Below are 26171 nucleotides of genomic sequence, written 5' to 3' on the forward strand. Positions count from 1 at the left end.
ACACTCTGCTTTAGTTTTTTTCCCCTGAAGCGAAGTATTTTTCCCCTGAAGCTTCCCCTCAACTACTTACTAAGAGCTACCCTGAACTTTTTGGTAGATTTTAAGTAAGTATATAAAATACTTCTCTTTGTAGCAAAATGTACTTATTTTTAGAGCAGCAGATATACCACCTTGTTCTGATGTATAGGTTAGCAAGCAAAGCATTCAGCAGTACTCCCTGAGTAGATTTCTCAATTTCCTCAAAAGAAACATATTCAAGATAATTCCCTCATCTGCCTGAAGGAAGTGTAGACAACATACACGAATTTGGCATTATTCTGGCAGGGAAGAAAAATAGTATATTAAAAAAAATGAAGGCAGACATCAAACTCCATCTTCTCACTCTCTAGAAAATATAATTTGAATACAATGGAGACAATATCCATTATATTTATATTATAGCTATTCAAAACAGCAGATAAAAGATTTCTAAGAAATTCCTTTAACAGCTGAGTCACTTTCTGGAGTGTATGCAACAGCACCGTTTTTGGATTGTGAAAACAACACGTCCTGCTTCTTCTGAATTTCTTCATTGAAGGCTGTTCCACAGCATAGAATCACGCATAGAACATGAAAAAAGTCCATCACATTATTCTATGATTAAAAGAAATCTTCTCTGAAGTGAATTCAGTGAGTAGGATGAAACTTATGAGAGTTGCACATATTCCTGAGTGTCTCTAAGTACTTACATGGTTTACTGTTTTGTTTTAGCACCGAGAGGGCTGATACCACTCTATATACATTATCAGGTGTCATTTTCTGCTACTGTAGTATTTAAATGTACCACCAAAGTGGTTCATTCTACATTTAGTAGGATGTTGTTTTCCTCCTTCCCTAGGGCAAAGTTCTCTTTTCTTTCTTTTAATTTAAACTAGATTAATAGATCCATTATGATATCACAAGGTTTTAAGGAAAAGAATCAGTGCTTTAAAATTCTAGTTGAATGGCCAAATAAGTAATGAAGTCATCAATGGATAATTTTGCCTTATATATACCATGATGTCCTCTGCATTTCTTGCCACCACAATCACTTAGTGTTTCTTGATCACTTACTCTGCCCGTGGAGCCGTAAACATATTCACTACACACAGCCTTGGAAAAGAGGCAGAGAAATCTGCTATGCATAGCTCTGAGTAGAGTAATGCTGTGAGATTGGCAGGAAGACCACGGGTCAAGTTTCCCTCTTAGTGGAGAAAGTGAAGAAAATCTTCTAGCTAGTAGAAGGAGGGATTTTGGTGAAATATGTATATTAAGATGGGCAGTGACAGAGTGTGTAGACCAACCAACACCATGCTTTGATGGGCTGTGGGGATAGAGGAATGCAAAAAACAAGGTAGAAAAACAAGAACAAATGTCCATACTCTGAAAGCACATGGCAGCAGAAAGCCTTGAACCCGCAGTATCAATGTAAAAAACTTGAGATTCTGGCTTTGAAGAAGTCATGTTATATATTTTTTTTCATAGAGACTAGTTCTTAGGAATGTGCATGCTAAATCTATGTCAAACCTATTTCAAACCGTAACTCCATCACTATTATGAGTAAAGCCCATTATCACTGAAGGGTATGGGGTTAAAAGCAGAGGCTTTGAAATCAACAGACCTGGGTTCAAATCCAAGTTCTGCGACCTTCCACTTATGACTTTAAGGAAGCTAAAAGACCAACAATAACAAGAAAAACAACAGTAGTGTATATCATTGCATTTTATAATATGAGAACACAAATACAAAGTGTCTGGTACTATGACTGTCTTGAGAAATGGTTACTATTAATAAGGACAATACAAACCAAGCTAGTCTCTCTCTTTGTAAAAGAAATGTTGATTATCAAATAAACTCACTGGCAATTTAGAGATTAAGGCAAATTGCCAATTGAGGGAAAAGTAGATTAAAGCCATAAGTATGGAGCAATGAAAAATATCTCACCCCAGAAATTTCTCACCCCAAGTCCTCAAAAATATCTAATCTATATGAGGGGAATAATACAGTATTTATTTTTCTGTGACTGGCTTATTTTACTTAGCATAATGTTCTTAAGGTTCATCTATGTTGTACCATATGACAGGTTTTCTTTCTTTTTCCAAGGGTGATTAATATTTCATTGTATGCATATACCACATTCTCTGTGTCCATTCATCCACTAATGGACATTTAGGTTGTTTCCATCTCTCAGCTATTGTAAAAACTGTAGTATCTAAAGTAGGCAAACTCTTAGACACAGAAAATATAATGGTAGTTTCCAAGGCTGGTGGAGAGGGAAAAATGAGAAGTTGTTCAATGGATACAGAGTTTTAGTCATACAAGATTAAGACATTCTACTTAGATCCTGTACAATGCACATATAATTAACAATTCTATACTGTACACTTAAAAATTTAAGACGGTAGATTTCAAGTTATGTATTTTTATCACAATAAAATTTTAAAACATCTACTGTATATCAATTACAGAATCATTGATGTTAATGTGTTCCTTTTTAAAAATGTACGTATGTCCTTATTAAGGTTGGAAATTCAAAGTCCAGCATAAATTACATTGATTAGATAATCAGTGAATATATCTATAAATGAATACTCAAAGAAATGGAGATTTGATTGGGAAAATAGGCAGAATGACCGACTAGGGAGCCTGGTAACACTTGGCAAGAAGGAGGACCCAGACAAGGTCAGAAAGGGGGATTCCAGCCTTCCAAGTGCAACGAAATAATATGTATCTGGGGAGCACAGGAGAAGAATACATAAAGGAAGGGGAAAAATGCTAAGCCAAACTTCTATTTCTTTGAGATCTGCCCGGTATCTGAAGGATCTGGTCTTCTGCATTTCACTGACAATTACTTTCTTAACCTGTTTAGTGTACAGACTGTAGGCTGCCAATGCCTTTTATATTCTTCCCTCATAAGGCCAATCTGAGTCATCATGAAGACTCTCAAATGATCCTTTATGAAAGAGATATTTATTTCTAGTGTGTAACACCAGAAGATTCATAAAATTGTAGCAATGCTACAATAAAATAATTTATAAACTAAGCCTTTACAACTTGGAATAAACAAAATCTTTACTCTCTCTTGTAGTTCACAGTTCCTTTAAAATATTGTTTTACATCTCTCTCAATAAAAACCTAAGAAAAAGGGCATTGCTATTTTTGTTGCAAATGGTCTACAAAACTTCTAATTAACTTAGGAGATCAGTTCTACCCAAAGCTATCAACTTCCTGGAAGTCCCCATATTTCTTTTTTTTTTTTTCCAAGATGGAGTCTGGCTCTGTAGCCCAGGCTGGAGTGCAGTGGCGCGACCTCGGCTCACTGCAAGCTCCGCCTCCCGGGTTCACGCCATTCTCCTGCCTCAGCCTCCCCAGCAGCTGGGACTACAGGCACCTGCCACCACGTCTGGCTAATTTTTTGTATTTTTAGTAGAGATAGGGTTTCGCCGTGTTAGCCAGGATGGTCTCGATCTCCTGACCTCGTGATCCATCTGCCTCGGCCTCCCAAAGTGCTGGGATTACAGGCATGAGCCACTGCATCCGGCCCCCATATTTCTTAAAAGCCTACAATTCAATAATCTATCTCCCAAAAAAGAGGAATAAGTACAATTATCCTACACTCACAAGACTTAAAGAGGGTAGGGGAAACAGGACTAGAAGAGAACAGACAGGAAAGACAGGTCATAGCTATTTTTCTCATTAGGATCACAGCCAGACTTTTAGCCCAATGCCTGTTTTTATAGGCTCCAAAAACCAGGGGTACATCCTCTGTTTTAGAAGAGAAAGGAATAATACCCCTTTAAAGCATTTGGATATCAAAATAGCTAAAGATTGTTAAACAAAACATATAAACAATTTATGCAAATAAAAGTCTTCAGAGGACACATTTTCCTTCTGTCTTCTATTCTAAGAGAGGGATTACCATTTTAAAAATTAAGGTGATACTCTCAAGCAAGAACTAACTATGATGACATTTAGGGTGTCTTTCACTTTTAAAGTCTATCCACTTCCATAGTTATAAATCCCAAAATTATCTAAAAGTTTATATATGACAAAGACGATGAACATAATACACCTTCCCCCAAATCCGATAAAGTCTATCAACATCCAAGGAAATGGTCAGGGGGAATCTAAACCACATATCCTTAAGACAAAGAGTTCTAATAATCTATAAGCAAAAGAGCAATTATTGAATGGAATAAAAGGCAATTTAGGACTGGGCGTGGTGGATCATACCTGTAATGCCAACATTTTGGAAGGCCCAAGTGGGCAGACTGTTTGATCTCAGGAGTTTGAGATGAGCCTGGGCAACATGGAAAAATCCTGTCTCTACAAAAAATACAAAAATGAGCCGGGAATGGAGGTGTGTTCCCGTAGTTCCAGCTAAACGGGAGGCTGAGGTGGGAGGATCGCTTGAGCCCAGAAGGTGGAGGTTGTAGTGAGCCAAGATTGTGCCACTGCACTCCAGCCTGAGTGACAGAGCCAGATCCCATCTCAAATCATAAAAAAAGGCAACTTAAATAAAAGATTTGTAAAAAAAATCAATTCACAAAAGAAATGGAAACCATAAAATACCAACGTAAACGTTTAGCCATATTATCGATCAAATAAATGTCAACTAATGTATTAGTTGGTGGTGTATTAGAGTGGTGTTTCTGTTCTTTTGGTATGTTAAGCATTTAATGCTGGGAAGGGTTTTGGCAAAGGGGTCCTTCCACATACCGCTGACAGAAGCATCAACTGGCACCTGCTTTTCAGAGTGTAGTTTGACAATCTGAATCAACAGTCTTAGAAATATGCCTAACTTTATGGCAGAACTTTTCCTTCTAAAAATTTTTTCTAAAAAATAATTAGATAGTAGGAATTAAGAAGTTGGAATTCAGACATAGATCTGAGTCTCATGTCAACCGTTTACTAGCCCTGTGCACACGATCGGGTTGTTCAACACTTTCTCATTTAACCTATTCTAAGTCTAGATTCCTCAGTCATATCCCTGAATGAGGATAAAGAAGTGTAGCTACCTAATAATATCATTATATTTAGTTGAAAAACTATATACAAGATAATTAAAATACTATCTGGAACCCTATAAACACTTAGGAAATCTTGGCTATCATTAAGAAGTTGTTGTTACAGGGAAACCAATATAAGAATATTCATGAATGTATTGTGAATAACAGAAAAAAAAAACCTGTCAAAACATAATTTATTGAAATACTAGTTTGACAGTGACTGCTAATTGCTCCCCAATAACCATTTCCCCCTTTTCCTACAGTCACAAATTGTTTTTTGTTGTTGTTGTTTTTTGTTTCTTGTTTTTTTGAGACGGAGTCTCGCTCTGTCACCCAGGCTGGAGTGCAGTGGCGCAATCTCGGCTCACTGAAAGCTCTGCCTCCCAGGTTTATGCCATTCTCCTGCCTCAGCCTCCCAAGTAGCTGGGACTACAGGCGCCCACCACCACGCCCGGCTAGTTTTTTGTATTTTTAGTAGAGACGGGGTTTCACCGTGTTAGCCAGGATGGTCTCTATCTCCTGACCTCGTGATCCGCCCGCCTCGGCCTCCCAAAGTGCTGGGATTACAGGCTTGAGCCACCATGCCCGGCCAGTCACAAATTGTTTAGCTGAGCACCTGGCCATCCAGAATAAATGCTAAATTTTCCAGTCTTCTTTATGGACTTGTGGCTAAGTTCTGGCAAAGTGAAGAGTGCAATTTCTGCATTGTATCTGTAAAGGGAGTACACAGGCTTTGCCATTTCCCCATTTCTCCATTTCACTTGACAGAACACTGATAGGATTGTGAACTAACCAGGAAATATGGAAAAGAGTAATACTTCTAAGACAGTGGAACAAGATAAAAGAACCTTGGATGTCAACACCACGGTGCAAACCATCTTGACTACATTGTAAAAGAGAGGCCTACCAGTCTGGACTGACAAGGAAAAGAAGAGAAACAAACCTATTCTTGTTTGAACCACACAGTCATTTGGGGGTTTTTGGGCATGCAATCAAACTATATTCTAACTGATACAGCAACTAAAAATGATGCTCAATGACATGACAACGTTTCAGTATATTTTAGATTCAAAAGGCAGATCACGAAGCCATTTGTATAGGGCAATCATTGTTAAAAATGTGCACCTTTCTCTTCCTCTCTCTCCCCCTCCGTCCTTATTTCCTCTCTGTGTGTATGTATGTTCATGTAGAAAAACGCGAGGAAAGAAGTTAAATAAAATGTTAAAAATTTGTATCTCTGGGCCGGGCATGGTGGCTCACGCCTGTAATCCCAGCACTTTGGGAGGCCGAGGCAGATGGATCACGAGGTCAGGAAATCGAGACCATCCTGGCTAACACGGTGAAACCCCGTCTCTACTAAAAATACAAAAAAATTAGCCGGGTGTGGTGGCGGGCGCCTATAGTCCCAGCTGCTGGGGAGGCTGAGGCAGGAGAATTGCGTGAACCTGGGAGGCGGAGCTTGCAGTGAGCCAAGAGCGCGCCACTGCACTCCAGCCTGGGTGACAGAGCGAGACTCCGTCTCAAAAAAAAAAAAAAAAAAAAATTTGTATCTATGATGGAATTGTGTGTAAATTTTATTTTTATATATTTTATGTTATTTCTGAATATTTGCAATGATTGTGTATAATTTTCTAATCATGAAGATATTTTTCAAAAAAACAAAGATACCCACTACCATGCAGAAAAAGACATATATGGTTGAAAAGCTAGCATATTTCTAAGTTCTGATATGTTATCTTTATTTTCAGGTAAATCCCAATTGCCTTATTATGGAGAATTGATCATTTTCTTAAGAGTCACTGCAAGACATTTATATAAACATTAAATATATATGTGTATATATATGATGCTTGAAGAACTCTAAGATATATCAGGCAGAATGACTTTGCCCTTTAAATGGTGAAAGTGAAAAGTCAAATTGAATACTTGTGAGTAATCTTGTTAAATATTAAAGATTCAAATATATAATTTTTAATATATTTAATTATTTTGATGATGGAGAGAAAATTAAAACACTCTTATGGTCTAATACGTCAACTAATCAGAATTCTGTCTCTTCCTTTTACCAGGCAGGTACTAAGTTTTGAAGATTTCCTATCCCACCACCCCACCTCCTCCTGCAGCCATTAAATATACCAGTTCTGGCATAAAAGAAGTGGCCTTGAGGTGGAACTTTCCATTCTTTTCTCAGTAACACTAAATGCCATAACATAGAAAAGCAGAGACCATATGTTTTGTAAGAAAAAAGGTTGTAACCAAATAATTTTATTTGCATCCAGGTTGTCTTGCACATGTGAAGAAGAAAAAGACATAACATATATGTCTTACACAGAAAACAAGTTATCTCACAACACTTTAAACAATTACTTCAAGGAACAGCCCAACCCCAAATGCTAAAATTATGGTATAAAGCAACAAACTATAAGCTCTAAGACATAAAAAATAATACAAATAATTTTTGTTAGGCTAGCTGCTGTATGAATATCCAAAGAAAATGTAAAAATCAAAAACACTTAAGCACATTCTGTATTTAAAATAATAAATTTGGCCGGGTGCAGTGGCTCACGCCTGTAATCCCAGCACTCTGGGAGGCCAAGGTGGGTAGATTGCCTGAGGTCAGGAGTTCGAGACCAGCCTGACCAATACGGTGAAACCCCGTCTCTACTAAAAAATACAAAATTAGCCGGGTGTAGTGGTGCATGCCTGCAATCCCAGCTACTCGGGAGGCTGAAGCAGGAGAATCGCTTGAACCCGGGAGGCAGAGGTTGCAGTGAGCCAAGATTGTGCCATTGCACTCCAGCCTGGAAAACAAGAGCAAAACTCTGTCTCAAAAAAAAAAAAAAACCCCACAAATTTGTATTCACAATACTAAGTGACAGTGACGGAGAAGTTAGAGGGAGCTGGAAGAAGGTGGCTGGTGGTAGGTGGTAATGCATTTCTTCTCTGCTGTAGTGCACGACTCAAAAAACAGTTTCACTTTTGACAATGACAGAAAAAAATCTTAAGGCATTTTACTAGTTAATGTCTACAATAATTAAAAATGTGACCTAGAAATGATAAATGCAAAGACTAGACAATGCAAAAAGCAAAAACCGGAGAGTATGTAACACAATTAGTATGGATAGATATGAAAAATCAAACAAGATGAAGGAAGAATGCTGAAAAAGTATACTAAGATTTCAGACAAGGTCAAAAAATGTGATTATGTGATTATATGATGTTTTCAAGGTTCATTTAACATTAATAAAAAGTTACATAAAATGTCAAAAATAAAATTACAATGCAAGTTATATATGGCAATACAAACTAAAAAAAGAAGCAGTGATACCAGCCAAAATAGGATTCAAGCAAAATCAAACTCAAAAAAAAAAAGAGGTTGTTTTATTCAACAAATATTTACTAAGCACCTATCATATACCAGGCATCATGCTAGGGGCTGGGGCTACATGGTGGACGAACACAAAAACCTTCACAGGGCTTACATTCCAATGGGAAGAGGTAGAGAATAAAATAATTTAGGAAAATGCATGAGTGATAAGAACTAAGGAGAAAAATAAAGAGGGGAAGACAGAGGACATCTGAGAAGAGAGGTAGTTACAATATCACTGTAGTGTGTCCAGGAAAGTCCTCAACGAAAAAGTATCATTGAACAAAAACCAAAGGAGGTGAGGAAGTGGATCATAAATAACTATAAAAGAAAGGCATTCCAAATTGAGAGAATAGCAACAGCAAAGGCCTTGAAAAGTATGTGCCTTGGTGATCTAGAAAGGCTAGGAGGACAGTGAGGCCAAAAGAGGGGCGTGAGGGGAGAGTGGTGTGGGAGGTCACTGAAGAAGTAACAGGAGAGCTAAGCATGGTGGCATGATGGCTCAAGTTTGTAATCCCAGAACTTTGGGAGGCTGAGGCAGGAGGCTCACTTGAGTCCAGGAAATCGAAACTAGCCCAGGCAACATAGATAAATTCCATCTCTACGATAAATTAAAAAAAAAAAAAAAAGCCAGGCGTGGTAGCACACGACTGTAGACTCAGTTACTCGGAAGGCTGAGGTAGGAGGATTGCTCCACCTTAGAAGGTCAGGGCTACAGTGAGCTCTGATCATACCACTGCACTCCAGCTTTGTTGACAGAGGGAGACCTGTCTCTAAATAATAATAAAATAATTTGTTTAAAAAATAAAAAGAGAAATAATAGGAGGCCAGAGCATTTGGGGCTTGATGGACACTTCATGAGTAGAGATTTTGGATTTTATTCTGAGTTAAACAAGAAATTGGAGAGTGACATGATCTGACTTACATTTGAACAAAATCACCCTGGCTGATTTGTGTTGCCAAGTAGGGAGACCAGCTAAGGAAGCCAATGAAATAACCCAAGGCATGATGCAGACTTGGATAGGTGGTAGCAGTGAATGGAGATCATGAGAAAAGGTAACCCAGGAGCAATACTGACATTTGCAATGGAAGATTATGTGTAGGCTGTAAGAGAGATGGAAGAATTACAAGTGGCTCCAAGGTTTTTGTCCTAAACAACTGATTGCAGTTGTTATTTATTGGGATAAAGAAGACAGAGGAAGTAGGAGTTGGGATGGGATGAAGATCAGGAGATCAAGTTTGAACATGTCAAGTTTGAGAAGTGTGTTACATATCTAAATGGATAGTTGAATATATGACCCTGGAGTTCAGATACAACTTCTGGTCTAGAAAGACAAATTTGGGAGTTATCAATGTAGAGAATACAGGGATGAGATAGACATGCAAATATTGCAGACATAAAACAGAAGTAGCCCAAGGAAGAACTCTAAGGACTATAATGTTTAGAAGTTGGGGGGATGAGAAGGAACTAGAAAAAGAGATTGAGGAAGCCAGTGGAGTACAATGTATGTGGCTAGTGAGATGGCAGGAAAGACAAGTATGGCATCCTGGAAGTCAGGTGAACAAAGCATCTCCGGAATGACACAATGATAACAATCAAAAGCTCTTGGTAGGTCCACAAAGTGAGGACCAAGAACATTGACTATTAGACATACCAACGTCAGAGACACTGGTGAGACTGATAAGGGTTTTTGTTTGTTTGTTTGTTTTTGGCAGAACCCCAAAAAAGCAGAACCCTGTTTAAAGTGAGTTCAGGAGCAAAGGACAGGAGAGAAAATAGATAGTGACTACAGAAAACTCTTCCCAAAAGTTTAGCAGGTAATGGAAGGGGAGAAAGGCGGCAGAAGTCAAGAGAGGAGTTTTTGGTTTTTGTTTTATTTTTCTCTAATGGTAGGAATAACAGCATGTTAAGAAACACCCATTATTTTAACCACATTTGCTGATTATCATATGCTAAGCTAGTAATTGGAAATAAAACACCAATGCTTCAATTATGAATGGATATAACGCACAAAAATTGAATTTTATAACTGAAGATGTGACAGTCAGCTGTAAACATTCACACAAAACCTTGCTTCAGGATGGCAGGAAGTCCTTCTAAAGTAATTAACAGTACTTTTGTCTACATTCTCTTGTATTTTACAGCCCTTTCTGCTTTTGCACAGAAGATAATTCCTTATCAAAAACTTCAGAAGCCAATGTAAATTTATCCTAATACATAGACTAAACATAGTTTTATGACTAATACTGCTTCCAAAGGACCATAACTACAATGGCTACATTTTGTGCAAGACTTCTCATACTGAAATGTTTGACTCAGGCCTCATTTTAAAAACTTTTTGTAAAAAATAAAGACTTTTGAAAGTGGGATGAAAGTATTCATTCTTAAAAATTAATTTTAAACCTATCTAATTCCTTTCTGTGCTCATAATTTTAAAACTTCAATAATTTAATTTATTCCCTATATAATTGTGTTTTAAAACCTGATTTATCCAAATTAAGTTCCATAGGAGCCTTAATCATTGCTTATAGCTATTTGCCAATTCTTCATTAGATCAAATACTGTCACTTTTAGCTATTATGTAATACAATAATAGCTTTTAAACTTTTCATAACGTGGCTAATATTCTATCAAACATCACTATTTCAATAAGTAGTCTGTTTTTTTGTGTCTCTTAATTAACATCTGAGCACTGTAATTACTTCCCTCAGATGTGCTGTTTTCTCTTAATTACGTATTTCTTAAATTATAACGATTACAATTTGTCCTGGCATACTGAAACAAACATTTCAAAATAATTTCTTAAATCGCCTATTATTCAATAGTAGTCAAATTCACCCTAAGTTAAAAGTAATGGCTATTCTTTCAATGTAAGCGATTACATATTTTGGCGGATCCATTATCCTAACTCTAATTCTGATAGGGATGAGTGTTTTCTGAATTGGATTTTCCTATTGTTTTTCACAGAACTGGGCAGTTACAGAAGTTTGTGTAAATCGTTTCCATTTGTCTATTAGTCTCGTAACTATTTCAGTCATCTTTTATTGAACACTACACTACCTTTGATAGTATTCCCCTAAACATTTGCCCCATCTTGATAGACTTTTTTTTTTTTTTTAGCAATCTGTTTTTTTCACAGCCCCTTACTGTTTTACATGTCTTACTGGGAACTCTTCACCTATACTCTAAACAATGTCAGCAGCCCAAAGAAGAGAAACTGATTCTTGACACAAAATATATGGTCTCAGAAGGTCATTCAAAACCCACCAAGCAGGGCAAGGCATAACTCTAATATTCCTACATTTTTTAAGACTTTGAAGCATCAAAAAATACTGTCTCTTGTTTCTCAGGAAAATACCTTTTCCTCTACAAATCTTTTATGCTGCTCAAAAATTTTAAAGCATTCGATCCATGATAAAATGCTGACAATACAGCTATTGACAGCAACAGGTAACCAGTGGCTGTAAAATATACAGTGCTTTCTCCAAGCTTGAATCAAACAGGATCTCACATATCTCAGATCTTGTTCTTGGTAGAAAGGGATAAAAGGAACTGAGAGAAATGCTCTTGGCTGGCACTAGCTGGGGTGTTGGAGGGATGAAGAGGTGTTAGCGAGAGGGATCCGGTATCTTTTTGTTTCTTTAAAACCCCGGCTTGACAGGAAACATAGGGGAAACTTACCCATAGAAATGGTGCATCCGCTGTGCAGGCCAAAAAGTAGATTCTCCCACCACTACTTAGAATAAAGAAACTTATAGTTCTCTTTCTCTCGTGTTTCTGGCCACAGTCATCTTTCTTCCCTTCTTCTGCATTCACTATTGTACTCTATTCCAATCACTTAATTTTCTTTCTCAAAACTCTGAATGCCATGAGTAAAAGCCCTTAGGAAGTTGTCCATGATTGTGTGCCAATTCAGTTCAAAATCTATATAGACTCTTGGACCTGTTAAAACGAGAATGTGATTTGATTGACCTACTTTCTCTTTACCTTTTTTTAAAAAAAAAAAATAAGAGGGATTGAGTGAATTTGAGGGTGAACTGAATTCTAATTCCAAATGCTGCAAATGTGACCTTGAGTTGCTTACTCTGCCAAATGGGGGTACAGAATTAGTTGAGGTGGTAGCAGCATTTAACATTTGACTGGGCAGAAATTATTGTATTTTCTATTTTTCAAGTTATTGCAGTTGGAGTAATTTCACCCACTCACTTATGCCACAAATATTTACTGAGCACCTACTATATGAGCAATAAGTCTTTAGAGCCCAGTGGCTATATCCCATGAGGAGACCAGACTCCTTGAAGATACAGTCATAGAAACAACAGACACGCGATGTGAGTGCTGTGCCATCATGGATGAGATGATGTTTCCCTTCTTGTGGAATGGGACAATGATGTGTTAGAGAAAGTTCCACAGACAAAGTAAAAGACAACAGGAATGCATGGGGCCAAAATCCACCACAAGAAGAGGAAAGACTGAGCCAAAGGGAAGGAGCACACATGTGGAGATTCAACTAAAGCTGGACAGGTAGCCTGAGTTCAGGTTTTGAAGCACTTTGCATGCCCTGGTAAGAGTATCACATGACATCAAAACTCAAAAGAACCTATAGGTCCTTTCCCCTGATGAGTAGAAAAAACACAAAATTTTGTTCATTATTTTCTCAAAGTTTTCCATGGATGGGGACCCTGGCACACCTGTATTGTGTTGTTATTAAAGTCAATTGTAGAATTGCTTTCTGAGAATTACAGAAACACATTATGTAAAAGGAAAGTCCTAAGAATCCAGTTCCTTAAATCATTTCAATAGTCATTGCTATAAACTTGCAAAAAGTCTCTTAACATTGGACTTAAGCAATAATTTATGTCAAGTAAGTAATAACTATAAAGTGTTTATTGAAAAGTATACATCTAGGCAAGAAAGTAGGCTGGTGAAGATTTCCTACTTTGATAGTAGATGGGTTTGTCACTATTTTTATGGCTCTGTGTGTGTGTGCACGCATGCACGCGAGTGTTACATTTAATAGAGTGGAATGTTTCAGCTGTGTTTTTGATGAACTAACATATGTGTTTGGGACTTTTAAGTGAATGAACAAGAACATATACAATTTGCAAAAAACTTTTCATTCTTTATTACCGAATACCAGATAAAGACCCAGTGAGGATTAATCAGTAGGAACTTAAACTTCAGTCTACAAATCCTAAGTAGGATTATATGTGCACATATTAGTATTTTCTCACTGAAACTGCATAGTCTGGCATATTGGATTGTAACAGACTGCAATAATCAAGCATAATTACTTCCACACAAAAAAGTCTATATCAATCTTTTCTTGATGACCTATTTTCAGTGCGTTTTCCCCAGTAGCTCAATCACCCAAACGCATCTCCAGCAAACTGTGTACTACAATCTCAAAGCCTCACATTTTAAAACCCAGCACTCCCCATGTATTTAAGAGTGAGAACTCACTGCATAAAGATACACTTTCTCTGCCAGTAGAAGACCCAACCTGTGTTACCATAAAAGGGTTTATATGCCATTATCATTAGTAGAGAGACTATTGGGCTGAATAGTTGATCTTTGCTTGCCTGAATGCCATCAAGTCTAATACAACTTAGTCTCTTTTCATATTTGTAAAGATTCTAAGTGTTTTTCCCCCTCCAAATTGACAGATGCTATAGAATTCTAATTTTAAAATGTGAAGTAAAAGAGGATGTCTTGAAAAGCTCCTTCCAAATAGGGAAGTGAAATACTTTCTTATGGGCATTTTGCCATTTGGGGGGTGGGGAGGGGTTGGTATAACATTTTGAATAATTTATTGAGAAACATGGAAGCATCTTGTGTTTTCTTGATTTCTTATGCCAAGAATACTGAATAGTTAAAAGTAATGAGAAGTTAGGAGAAAATAAGTTGGACTCACAGATAAGACAGAAGCATCATTGGTTACTTTCTTGTGGGATGGATGGTGCCCAGATGTGCTGTAATTTAATGGATTTAATGGCAACATACACTAGCCACTCTTGGCTAATTAAATGTGATTTCACTCTTTGTGCTTCTTTCACAGGGATCCATTTTTCAGACAGCATTGCATTTTCGTTCAAAATTCTCCAGAGTGACCAAGAATCATATGTATCCTAAATCATTCTTGGCAATTTTGGCACCAAGAGTCTACCTTTGTTGCAAAATAGCAGCTGCCACCATCAAAAATTAAGGCTCAAGTTGGGACAGACTTAACTGTGGAAATTATGTGACATTTTTCTAGTGGTAGGTGTTGAACAGAACACACAAGACGAGTGTTTTAACATTCACATTTTGCTTATATCTTTTCCTACTTACCCAATTATTTCGAACACGATAAAGTGGAATGCTGAGGAACCCTAAATGCATTTTAGAGTAGAGACAAAAACCAACAAACATTCATATTCAAGCTTCTCCTTAAGTAAATAATCTAAAATGAGTAATACAGAGTTATTTTTACGTTTCTTGAATGCAGCAAAAATGAAGGGGAGGGGCACAAAGGAGGCTCGTAATACTGAATGCAACTGCAAATGGTCCATCCATGTTCAAAAGGAAGAAGTGCTGCTCATATGCTCAGAGACTTTTTAAAAAATGAATTCATGTCTTTATTTTGTCTTTCCTTTTTCTGACTTTCACTGACTTAAAATCTCATCCAAATAGTCTAGCGTTTACATTATTATTCTCTTTTCTAGTATGCTCACACCAGGGTACGATTCATATCTGTAACCAGATTAACTCTGCAAAGACAAAAACAATTCATTTAGAAAGACCAAGGACAGTGTGGAGCACACAGAAAACATTCAACAAACATGTGCTGAACTGAGTTTCACTGCTCTAACTGGACCCAAATCCTTTGGAGAGGGCCGACAGTGTATTCAGGTCACAGGAAGAAGCAGCATTCTTTCTGTCCTTTCTTTATGTTGGAGGCAGGAAAATGTCAGGCTCAAAATATCCCGGATATATGCTACAATTAAACATAATAATGTTTCCAAAGAATATAATCTTTTAACATTCAAAATAAAGCAGTATCAGTTTTTAGCAGCAGGAAAAAAATGCATATACATGAAATATACACATGCATTTGTGTACATACATACATTTATGTATATGCATTTTTATGTCCTTATTTAGGTGTGCATATAGATGCATATATGCACATATACATCTATATTTCCATATAACATACTTATATAAATGTATTTATATATATAAACCATTACATGTCATTTCCCCACCTGAAAGCCACCAAAGGAAACTTTACAGCAAGCAAACATTTCTATTGAAAATCGATTCAGTCATACTTTTAAAATAGACAAAAGTTTGGCATTCAACTTGTACACACATGTCTATGTTTTTTCATTACATAAGGAAAAAATATGCTTATATTTCAGTCTTGAAAACTGCCGCCTTCTCTCTTTCCTAAACTTAATGACTGATTAATTTACCAATTCATGTATCTTAATGTATCTCAAGAGACGTAGAGTAAACAATTCTATTGTATTTTTCATGAATTGAAGAAAAAACTGGCCAGGCGCAGTGGCTCATGCCTGTAATCCAGCACTTTGGGAAGCCAAGGAGGGCAGATCACCTGAGGTTGGGAGTTAGAGGCCATCCTGATCAATATGGAGAAACTCCATCTCTATTAAAAATACAAAATTAGCTGGGCATGGTGGTGCATACCTGTAATCCCAAATACTTGGGAGGCTGAGGCAGGAGAATCACTTGAACCCAGGAGGCGGAGGTTGCAGTGAGCCGAGATTGCGCCATTGCACTCCAGCCTGGGCAACAAGAGTGAAACTCCGTCTCAAAAACAACAACAAAAAATTGCTAAAGTCAATTTTTAAACAAATTCTGAGAAGTCTATTCTATGCGTTATTTTCCATTATACTATTTTTATATAAAATACAAGCTGTAAGCAATTTACAAAGATGCTAGTTTAAGGACATAAATATGACAGCCTTCAAGTAATCTGAACTTGTGGTTAGGAAAGCCTGTGTACTGGCAGAGCGCTGGCTGAAATGTCACAATAGTACATGTGTTCACTGTAAAAAGGACAAATACAAGGGTTTGAAAGGTGAATGAAGTAAGTAGTTTTGATATTGGCACTTGATAAGATTAACCTAAAATTATAAATATGCTCAAATCCATCCTTTAAAAAATGTTTCCTTGTTTTAGTTAAGTTGTGACTTTAATCTCTAAAAAAAAATAATCATTTTAAGCAGCACTATTTCCTCTTATTGCTACTCAAGGCACTGAGTTAATTCGTTCAGAGAAAATGTCTAGAGTCAATTCCTGTCTTGTCTTAACAAATTTAGAGTTTCACCATTCAATAGACAAGCAGTTTTCAGGCAACCATCCTCTATTTCCCTCTCTTCTTTCTTCCCTCCAAATCATCAACTTCTGTAGAATTATAGTATTTGTTGCCTTCTTGTTTCCTTCCTGGATATTTCTCTGATTCTATGTGTTCCATGCTACATCTTCACCTTCCCAGAGAAGACACTCCCTTAAGGATCACCAGTGACTCACTCCAGAGAGTGGCACAATGTCCTACCAATTATACCAATTACATTCATATCAAGTGAGATAATGTATCTGAAAGTGCTTGTTAAACATTAAAGAATTCTATAAAGAGAATGTTATTATCATACCGCAAATGACCCATAAATTTCCACTGTGACTGCCGCCGTGTAAGAGGCTTTTTTTGTGTGTGTGTGTGACAGAGTCTCGCTCTGTCACCCAGGCTGGAGTGCAGTGGTGCAGTCTTGGGTCACTGCAAGCTCCGCCTCCCGGGTTCACGCCATTCTCCTGCCTCAGCCTCCCAAGTAGCTGGGACTACAGGCACCCGCCACCACGCCCGGCTAATTTTTTGTATTTTTAGTAGAGACGGGGTTTCACCGTGTTAGCCAGGATGATCTCGATCTCAAGACCTCGTGACCCACCGCCTCGGCCTCCCAAAGTGCTGGGATTACAGGCGTGAGCCACCCCGCCTGACCGTAAGAGGCTTTTAACCAAGCTTCCTGATTTCCTGTCTCCCTCAGCTTCAATCCACCCTATGCTCTGATACCTGAGTTATCTCCCAAAAATAAAGAGATCTATTCCATTCATTTCACTGCTCAAAACCCTTTAATTTCCCATTGTATAATGAATAGATTTCAAACTCAGAACTCTTCAATTGGCCATTGTAAATCCTACCTACCATTTGAGACCTTTTACTGTTATACTCCTCTCCCTACTGTTCCCTCCCTCCAATTACTACATTCTCACTTTCAGTCCATGTTTCTCTGCATGCCAACCTTAATGCCTCTGATGCCCTCTGCTCCCACGGTGACCCCTGAAGCTCTATGCATTTATCCTGAATGGTCTATATCCAACCCAGTCTCCTACTAGAAACTTTCCAAGAGGTGAATTTAAGACTAACTATATCTCCACACAACTCACACTCTCATATGCCAGAAACTCCATCATGTGTGAGACTTACTTATGTATACATCTTTCTATCTTGTAAAAGTTCAGCTGGCCATGAGAAGAATAGTCTCTCTGGAGGAATACTTATCCCAAGGAAGATGCTCAATAATGATTTATTAAATTAATTGTACTTGTGTCATCATTAATAAGTATATTAAAGCGGTTATTTAAAACACCTAGAAAAGTTCATCGTTAATTTTTAAATGGAGTTGTTGGTGCTTTTTAAATAGAATAAAAAGAAATAGCCTAGACCTGATTAATAATTTCACAAAAAAACACAAATTGCTAAAATGAAAAAGCAATAGCTAAATGTTAATATCTATTTCATAACAGTAAACAAAAAGCCAAGTTCTAACAAATTATGTATGGAGAAAGAAAATAAATAATGGAGAACGAGAATATGTATCATTGATGAAATGAATGATATTATATGCCTGTGTCTGGATAAAGGTCACTTGGAGTCCCCATCTCAGAAGTTGGTTCATTTATCCTCCTACCTGCTGATAGACTTGAATCTTTGGACCCACTCCAAGACTGCCTGGCCTCTTGAAGTTTCCCTGGCTTTCAAAGACCATGAGGTCAACCACCACAGAGCATACTCCTCCTTCTAGGGTTACTCTGAAATTGAAACTGACTTAAGAAGAGAGAGAGACGGGAAAATTTCCAGGACCTTTGTCTTATGGCACTAGCTTTGTTTTAGGACAGCATAAAACCTGCCAGTATCTCCACCTTAAGAAAAATGAACTAAAATTAGTAGTGTCATGAAGTTGGCCTAGATTTGTGGTTTTAGTCCCAGGCTGTGCTCTATAATCACCTGGAGAGTTTTAAGAAAATGTCCATGTCTGGGCTCAGCACCCATACATTTTGAAGTACCTGATTTGATGCCTAGGCATCAGTATGATTTAAAAGTCTCCCAGGTGCGTAGTCAGCTTGGGCTGCTATAACAAAATACCATTTACTGGGTGGTTAACATAACAGACATTTATTTCTCACAGATCTGGAGGCTGGGAAGTTTAAGACTAAAAGGCCAGCAGATTTGACTTGTGGCGAGGGCTCTCTTTCTGGATTGCAGATGGCTGCCTTCTTGCTGTGTCTTTACATGGTGGATAGAGAGACGACTCTGGTCTCTTTCTCTTCTTATGCAGGCACTAAACCCATCCATGACAGCTTCACCCTCATGACCTAATTACCCTGCAAAGGTCCTATCCCCAAATATGATCACATTGGTAGGTTAGGGCTTCAACATGAATTTTGGAGGGGACACAAACATTCAGTCCATAACACTAAGTAAGTTCAAAAAACGCAGCCAGGATTGAGAATTATCAACCTAGATAAATGGTTGTCAGCGTTTTTGTGCACTAAAACACGCATGACAATAATATCCCACATGCTCCTCAAGGATATCCTTATGCTCCTTTGGGCAGATCATGATTTTACACAACTCTGTGTGGCAGCTGAGACACCACCACCTTGACATATCCTATTCAAGAAAATGTGTCAGAATGCAAGTGGGTAAAAATTTAATAATAGAAATAATTTTTAATCTGATAACAAAATGAATAAAAACCATTAGAAAATCTAGAAACTTCCTTATATCTGGCCAGCATGTTTTAAGCATGTAATCAAGACTCTGGTTATTACCATGATCTCTGCTTAAAGGAGTAATTTTAAAAATCAATATTTTATTTTATTCCTACTCAAGGTACTGAGCTAATCAGTTCAGAGAAAAGAGCTCATAATGAGACCTATCCTTAGGTAAATACATTAGAGCTTTAGGATTCAAGAAGTAAGCAGTTCAGACAGTGACAGTGAAAAAGTAGAAAATTTATCCAGTAAGTGCTAAAGAGGAAGGCAGAAAAAGAGGGTACAATGTTTCTCCAACAGCAGGAAGATATCTATATTCTCATCATAATTATGAATATTCTAACAGAAAATCCTTTCTTACTAATGAATAAATTATTTCCAAATACCCAAGTACTATATTTCCAAGGAAACTTGTAAAAAAAACTATCCCCCGTTAGTGTACACATAAATTGACTTGTACTTATTGAATAAGACCAAAAAGTTCACATTAACCAGTACCCAGAATAACTGAGTTTACTTTAATATGTGTGGGCAAATATCAGAAGGGGGGAAAAAAAGACAACCAGCCCATTTTACCACACTGGAATATTTAGGCAGAAACATCGGTCAACTCATACTTTAAAAATGATGTTAACTGCAAAGACCCCCAAATGATATTAACAAGGTAAAAATATTTTTAACTAATGGTTTAAAATAGCATTAATCTCTTCCCTATCAAACTTTTCATCAAGTGCTGAGCAAACTTAAGTTTATTTAATTATCTTAAACTCATGCCAAAAGAAAGTGAAGCTGAAGAGGAAATAGCAACAAAAAAAGAAAAAGAAAAGGAGGGATAAATGAATGAAGGATAAAAGCAGGAAGGGAGGGAAGAAAAGAGGAAAGAGGAAGGGAGGAAAAATAGAAGGAAGGAAGGAAAGAAAAAAAGGAAGGGAGGAAGGGAGGTTAGAAGAAAATAAAGCAAATATCCTAACAAAAGATCATCTCCTTTTTTTCTGCTTTTGACTCCTATGAAGATTTTTAACTGATCCCATGCCCCATTCCATTTGAATTCAACTCAGTTCAAGTATTTGCTATGTGCAGAGTTAAACTTGTGCAGCACATCACCTCTAGGATTAATGATAAAACTATTGACAAACTCCAAAAGCACATACAGCCCCATGATGAAACTGCACTGCCCATCATTTGCCTGGTTTTCAAAACTGTTTTGTGCCACTATCTCTTATGGTCTTCTTGACTAGAGGAGACTTAAACCAATATGATAGCTTTTGGCTGACTGAAAATACAGTGTTGATGGGCTCAAGATACTTTATTTCTCATTACTGACCACCGAGCATCCCCCATTGCCCTCTCCTCCCCAACACCAGAGCAGCACAGGAGTATGCACTTAGACACATATAAGTGGCACACTAGCTGACTTGATGTTCTGGTCGCCTGGGATGTATCCAAAACTCATTGGTGCCAACTCATCTAGAATTAAAAGCTCACTCAAGACTGCTTCTGTAAGTACACATTCAGTATCAATCACAGGAGCTTTATTTTCCATGTACAGATAGTGTTTGGACCTATGTGATGCTTCTACAGGCACTAATCACATTCATGACAGCTCCAGCCTCATAGAGGATGCTTATATGCTTATGTGTATTTCTGGGAGAATCAATGAAAGTGAAGTTTGCATACCAAAAGTGACATTAAAGATGGACAGGTCAAGGTGAATACTGGCCTTACTCCCAGACTGAGATCATAATCAAAAGAGGGAAAGACCAGTGAAAATTGGCCAGTCTCAACAACAAACAACTATTTTTTTTTCTAAGAAGCTTCATGGTACAATCTTTCTATAACCTTATACATTAAAGATTTATTGGCACCTACTGTAAGTGCTAAGTTCAAGAATGCAATGTTGTTGAAGTTTTCATTGAATTCTTCAATGAATGAATTTAACAATGAATGAACGACGAATGTAAGAATGGATTCTTTACCCCCAAATAATGTAGTCGAGTTGAGGAGACAGATAAATTGAAAAACAATACAGTGGATACCAGAACAAATTTTAGAAAATGTGCTATGGGAGCAGAGCACTCACTCCCGAACCAGCAGTTAATCTCTTCTGTTCAACCTCAGTCCATAAAGGCCACAAAATGGCCACTGAACTCTTTTCACCTATTGCTGCTCTACCAAAGGCCCCATTATGTTTCTGGATGTTTGCAGGCTAACACAATACAAACCATAAATAACTCACATGCATGAACACTTCAAACAATTTTAATGACTTTAGAAATTTTTCTAGTTGAGTTGATGACTCCTCATGAGTTCTATCAATCATTATTTTACCAGCGTTTTTTTGTTGTTGCTCCAAAACAACACTGTCCAGATGGAGATGTTCCATGTCTGCACTGTCCCATGTGGTGGCCACGAGCCACACAGACTACTGAGCACTTGAAATGTGGATAGTGTGATTAGGGAACGGAATTGTTTTATTCTAATAAATTTTAAATTACATAGCTACATCTGCCTAGTGGCTATGGTATTAAACAGGACATTTCTAAAACGTAAGTGTTTTAAGATTGTGCTATATGATACTTTTTCTTTCTTTTAATTTCTATACATTATGCTATACATGTCTCTGACAAATTGCAAACACAGAGAAAAATTGGTTTCCTTTTGTAACCTGAAGTTCCTTCTAGGAATGAATCTCAATAAGACAGTAAAAGTTGAAACACAGTTAAATATATATATACACACACACACACAAACACATAAACATATATATACACTTTTATGTATATGCATATATATACATTTATATATATGTATGTATACACACATATATCTCTCTCTTGTTTAAACTGGCTCTGACTTTTACCATTGGAATTCTCAATGGAGCAGGAAGCATTTTAAAATATCTGAGAGTTACCATATTCAACACATTAAGAGATATTTGGAAAAGACTTATTTTCAACTAGTTGTGAATAGAAAAAGTATATTTAAAACAAGATTTAAAGAAAGTTTTCATTGTGGGATTGAATCAGATTAGCTGAGCTGTGAGCATCATGAGTTTTTAAGTCTCTCTGTATGTTGATGCATGGCTGAATTATTAGTGCCTAGCATGGTGCCTTGCAGATGTCAGGCAATTAGTGAACATCTAGAGAATGAGTAGTTAAAGTAGCATGGCTGGAATGATTCTGTATCTGGAGCACAGTGAATGCTACATGACCATATGCATGTGTGAAAACTTTCAAGATGGTAAAAATGTAAATTATGCCGTAATTTTCAAAAAAGGACAAAAAAGTACTACAAGAGTACATGGGCAAAATCACGAAAGGGATCCTCAGGAAAGCAAATGGCACTGTAAAATGTACCATCACATCACATGTAAGCAAGCTAGTGAATGCCAAACAGCAAACTGATCCTGGGAATGAAAAGAGGAAATGCCTCAGGCTCTGGAGTGGGAAGGAATACACAGGCTGAATCAGGATGTGTGATGTTAGGCAAGTTACCTGAGTTCTCTGTGCTGGGTTCCCTCATTTGTAAAAGGTGTAGGATGAAAACACCAATATCAAAGGGTTTTGAGGAGAATGAAATGAGAAAATGTACATAAAATGCACAGTGCTGAAACTGCACCTAGTAGACACTTGAGTAGATGGTAACTGAAAATGAAACACAGGCTCGTTTTCTTAATTATGCCTTCCTTTGAGATCTTCTGGTCCTGACTGAGGGGGTTCCATTTCCATGCAACAGTCTAACGGTCAGCAAATGGGTGGTCAAGCAAAGTCTCTCATATTAGACAGTACTCAAATCTTTTTGGAGTTAAAGGTAATGAGAAAACGCAGCTCATGCTTCCAGAAAAACCTGAATTTTTGCCAGAAGCAAAATTCCCACAACATAAAATTTTAAGCAAGATCTTAATTCTCTAGTGCAGACATGAGAGTAGAAATGAATTCATCAATGAAATGATTTCTCCTGGCAAGCACCCCTGACTGGAAGCAACCACAGTATATGTAAAAAGGAGAGAAATGAAATCAAGAAAATTTCAACTCTGCGATCAAAAGGAATTAATTTTCTGAATAGAGACTAGTTATTATTTGGGCAAAAGGCATGAATATTTTTTATATGTGTTTACAATTTGTTTTCAGAGGATAAATACACCAAACTGAGAGTCACAACATACCGAATTTCACGGACTCTAAAACCAGCATAAATTAAGAAGTTAATTCTTGCGGTGGCGGAGTTGGGTATAATCTGTTGTTAATATGGCTCTTAAAGCAGTAAGACATGACTAAAAAGTTCAGAATCTGATTCATTACATATTTAATAGTAATATTTAAACATTTGAACTTAGTGTACCTTGCAGCACTATAATTCACTGAATTCAAAGATCCTGAATTCTCTCATTAATTGGAAGAAATTATTTCTTAAAAGCTCTTAAAATATCTACCTCTCCTCTATGACTCATAGTTAAGCCTCCTTACAGGAAAGCCACTGTGGTTTTTCCGATAAGATATACCTGTTCAGTGGGTCAACAAAAATTTGTTTTGATTCATATATTCTGATAAGTTTTTTGTCTAGAAAGTTATTTGAAAGAAGCAGTTGGTCTATTAGGCCCAGTTCAAAACATCAGGACATTTTAGATACAAAATGATATGATCTGATCACTAAGACCTTCTTAATTGCTAATAATCAATATCTTAGTGAACTCTATAACTTGTTCCTGGATAAATGTTAAGAATGGCAGCCTAATGTTCAAATTGTATTGAGCTGTCCTCCTGTACAGCAAGCCTCAGTCAGTTGACAGACCCTTACTGAGCATTTATTACATGTGTAATACCTCATTGGCTCCAAGAACACTGAAGATGAGGGGTAAACGCATCCACAAACACTGAAGTAGATGCTGAGTGAAAAATTATTGAAATGGAGCCTAACTTTTTCATTTGAAGATAATCTGCCTCACTTTTTCAAAACATGCTGCTCCAAGATCAAGATATTTATGTTACTTGACGTTGCCAATGTCTCCAGGTCAGCCTGTTGGCAACTACATAAAAGGCCAACTTTGTTAAAATGGTGAGGAATACAAAAGTAATCACCTTCCAGTCTCAACAAAAGTCATTTTGAGTTCCAATGCAAGCTTACATTCAGTAGCATTACATAAGCTTGTGATAGTCTTTAAAAGTTAAATTCTTTACACTTAAATTTTACATCACCAAAGACGTAAAGAAAATATCCAAGAAACTGAAAACTATACAACCAAAAACAGGCTACAAATAATGCTTTACAGAGAAAAACCTTTGCAAATGGGGTTTATTTAGTATATTGACATAATGGAATATTAGCCACAAAAAGGAATGAAGTACTGATACATGCTATAACATCGATGAAACTGAAAACATATGCCAAGTGAACAAAGATAGACAGAAAAGGCCACAAGTTGCATAATTCTATTTATACAAAATGTCCATGATAGGCAAATTTATAGAGACAGAAAGTAGATTAGTAGTTGCTAAGAGCTGGGGTCATGGAGAATGGGGAATGGCTGCTAATGAACATGGGGTTTCTTTTTGGGGTTATGAAAACATTCTGGAATTAGATAGTGGTGATGTCTGCACAACTTCACAAATATACTAAAAACTACTGGACCATTTTAAAAAGATGACTTGTATAATGTGTGAATTTTATTTTATTTTTCCAAAAGGATCCACAACATGCTCTGGGCATGTGGTTTTGAAGACATACAAAGCAATACTCTCTGGTTTATTTCCTTGCTACTGTGATATTTACTTAAATAATTTAAGTACTAAGAGGACCTGGCTTCATTGTTAAAATAGATCTATAACAGAAATGTGAATTCAACAGGTGTGTGTATGATGACCACAGTACTTTTTAAAAATGTCTTCCCCTCTCCAGAACTCACTATAAGGTTTTAGAATCATCGGGGACCAGAGATTCCTCTGCATGTTTTATGTGTCAACTGTGCATCACACCACCACTGAGCACTTTCATAAAGCCTTTGAAATTTAAATTCTGTCCTTGTGGGGGGGTCTATGGGCATTATCACCATATTTGCAATGTAATTCTCATTTATTAGAACTTAAAAATGATTTCTGTCTGTAAAGGTTACTGTGCCAAGAGCAGCACCATCTATTGGATGAAAATGTACACTTAATATCTACTCTATTACGAACCACCTAAAATTTAAAAATTGGGAGCCTCTGAAAAGAATTAAATATGTGTACGTGCAAAGCGAAGCACAACACTTTGTAACTTTCAGGTTAATGCGTAAACCAATTATATTCCATCGCGATGGAAAATCATGAAGGAAAAAAAGCATTTATTTAATAAAATGCAAAAGTCCAATCTTGCACTTCTCGAAAATCACTGGAAAACTTGAGTCTGCATCGCAGGTAAAGGAAATGCTTAAACTGACTATTTGAGAATGCAATTTCGGTTTTAAATGTAACCTGGATGGTGTGGATGAAAAATGAAATCTATGAATAAGTGTATCAACCTGCAGCTCTCCTCTGACTTTGTCAGCACTGGCAAAACCTAGAGATTTTGATTGAACTTTTTCTTTTTTTTTTTTAAGTAATTGCCCAGACTTGAATATGACTAAATTGAAAGTAATAAAAAACCCTGAAAACTCAGGTTGGTGCTTGTTCCTGTTACTACCTTTCAGATGTGTGTGTGTGTCTGCAATTCACATCAGACACGTGTACTTTTCATTTAA

At 37.1% G+C, this 26171-nt stretch overlaps 1 protein-coding gene across 4 annotated transcripts in view; it reads right to left on the bottom strand.

The window, feature by feature from the left end:
* LOC105475258 (protein tyrosine phosphatase receptor type Z1) overlaps positions 1–26171 on the bottom strand; it is a 193121-nt gene that overhangs the window by 166090 nt on the left and 860 nt on the right. The gene's annotated exons all lie outside the window — the stretch shown is intronic.

The sequence above is a fragment of the Macaca nemestrina genome, chromosome 4, assembly GCF_043159975.1.
Source record: "Macaca nemestrina isolate mMacNem1 chromosome 4, mMacNem.hap1, whole genome shotgun sequence".
Lineage (NCBI taxonomy): Eukaryota > Metazoa > Chordata > Mammalia > Primates > Cercopithecidae > Macaca > Macaca nemestrina.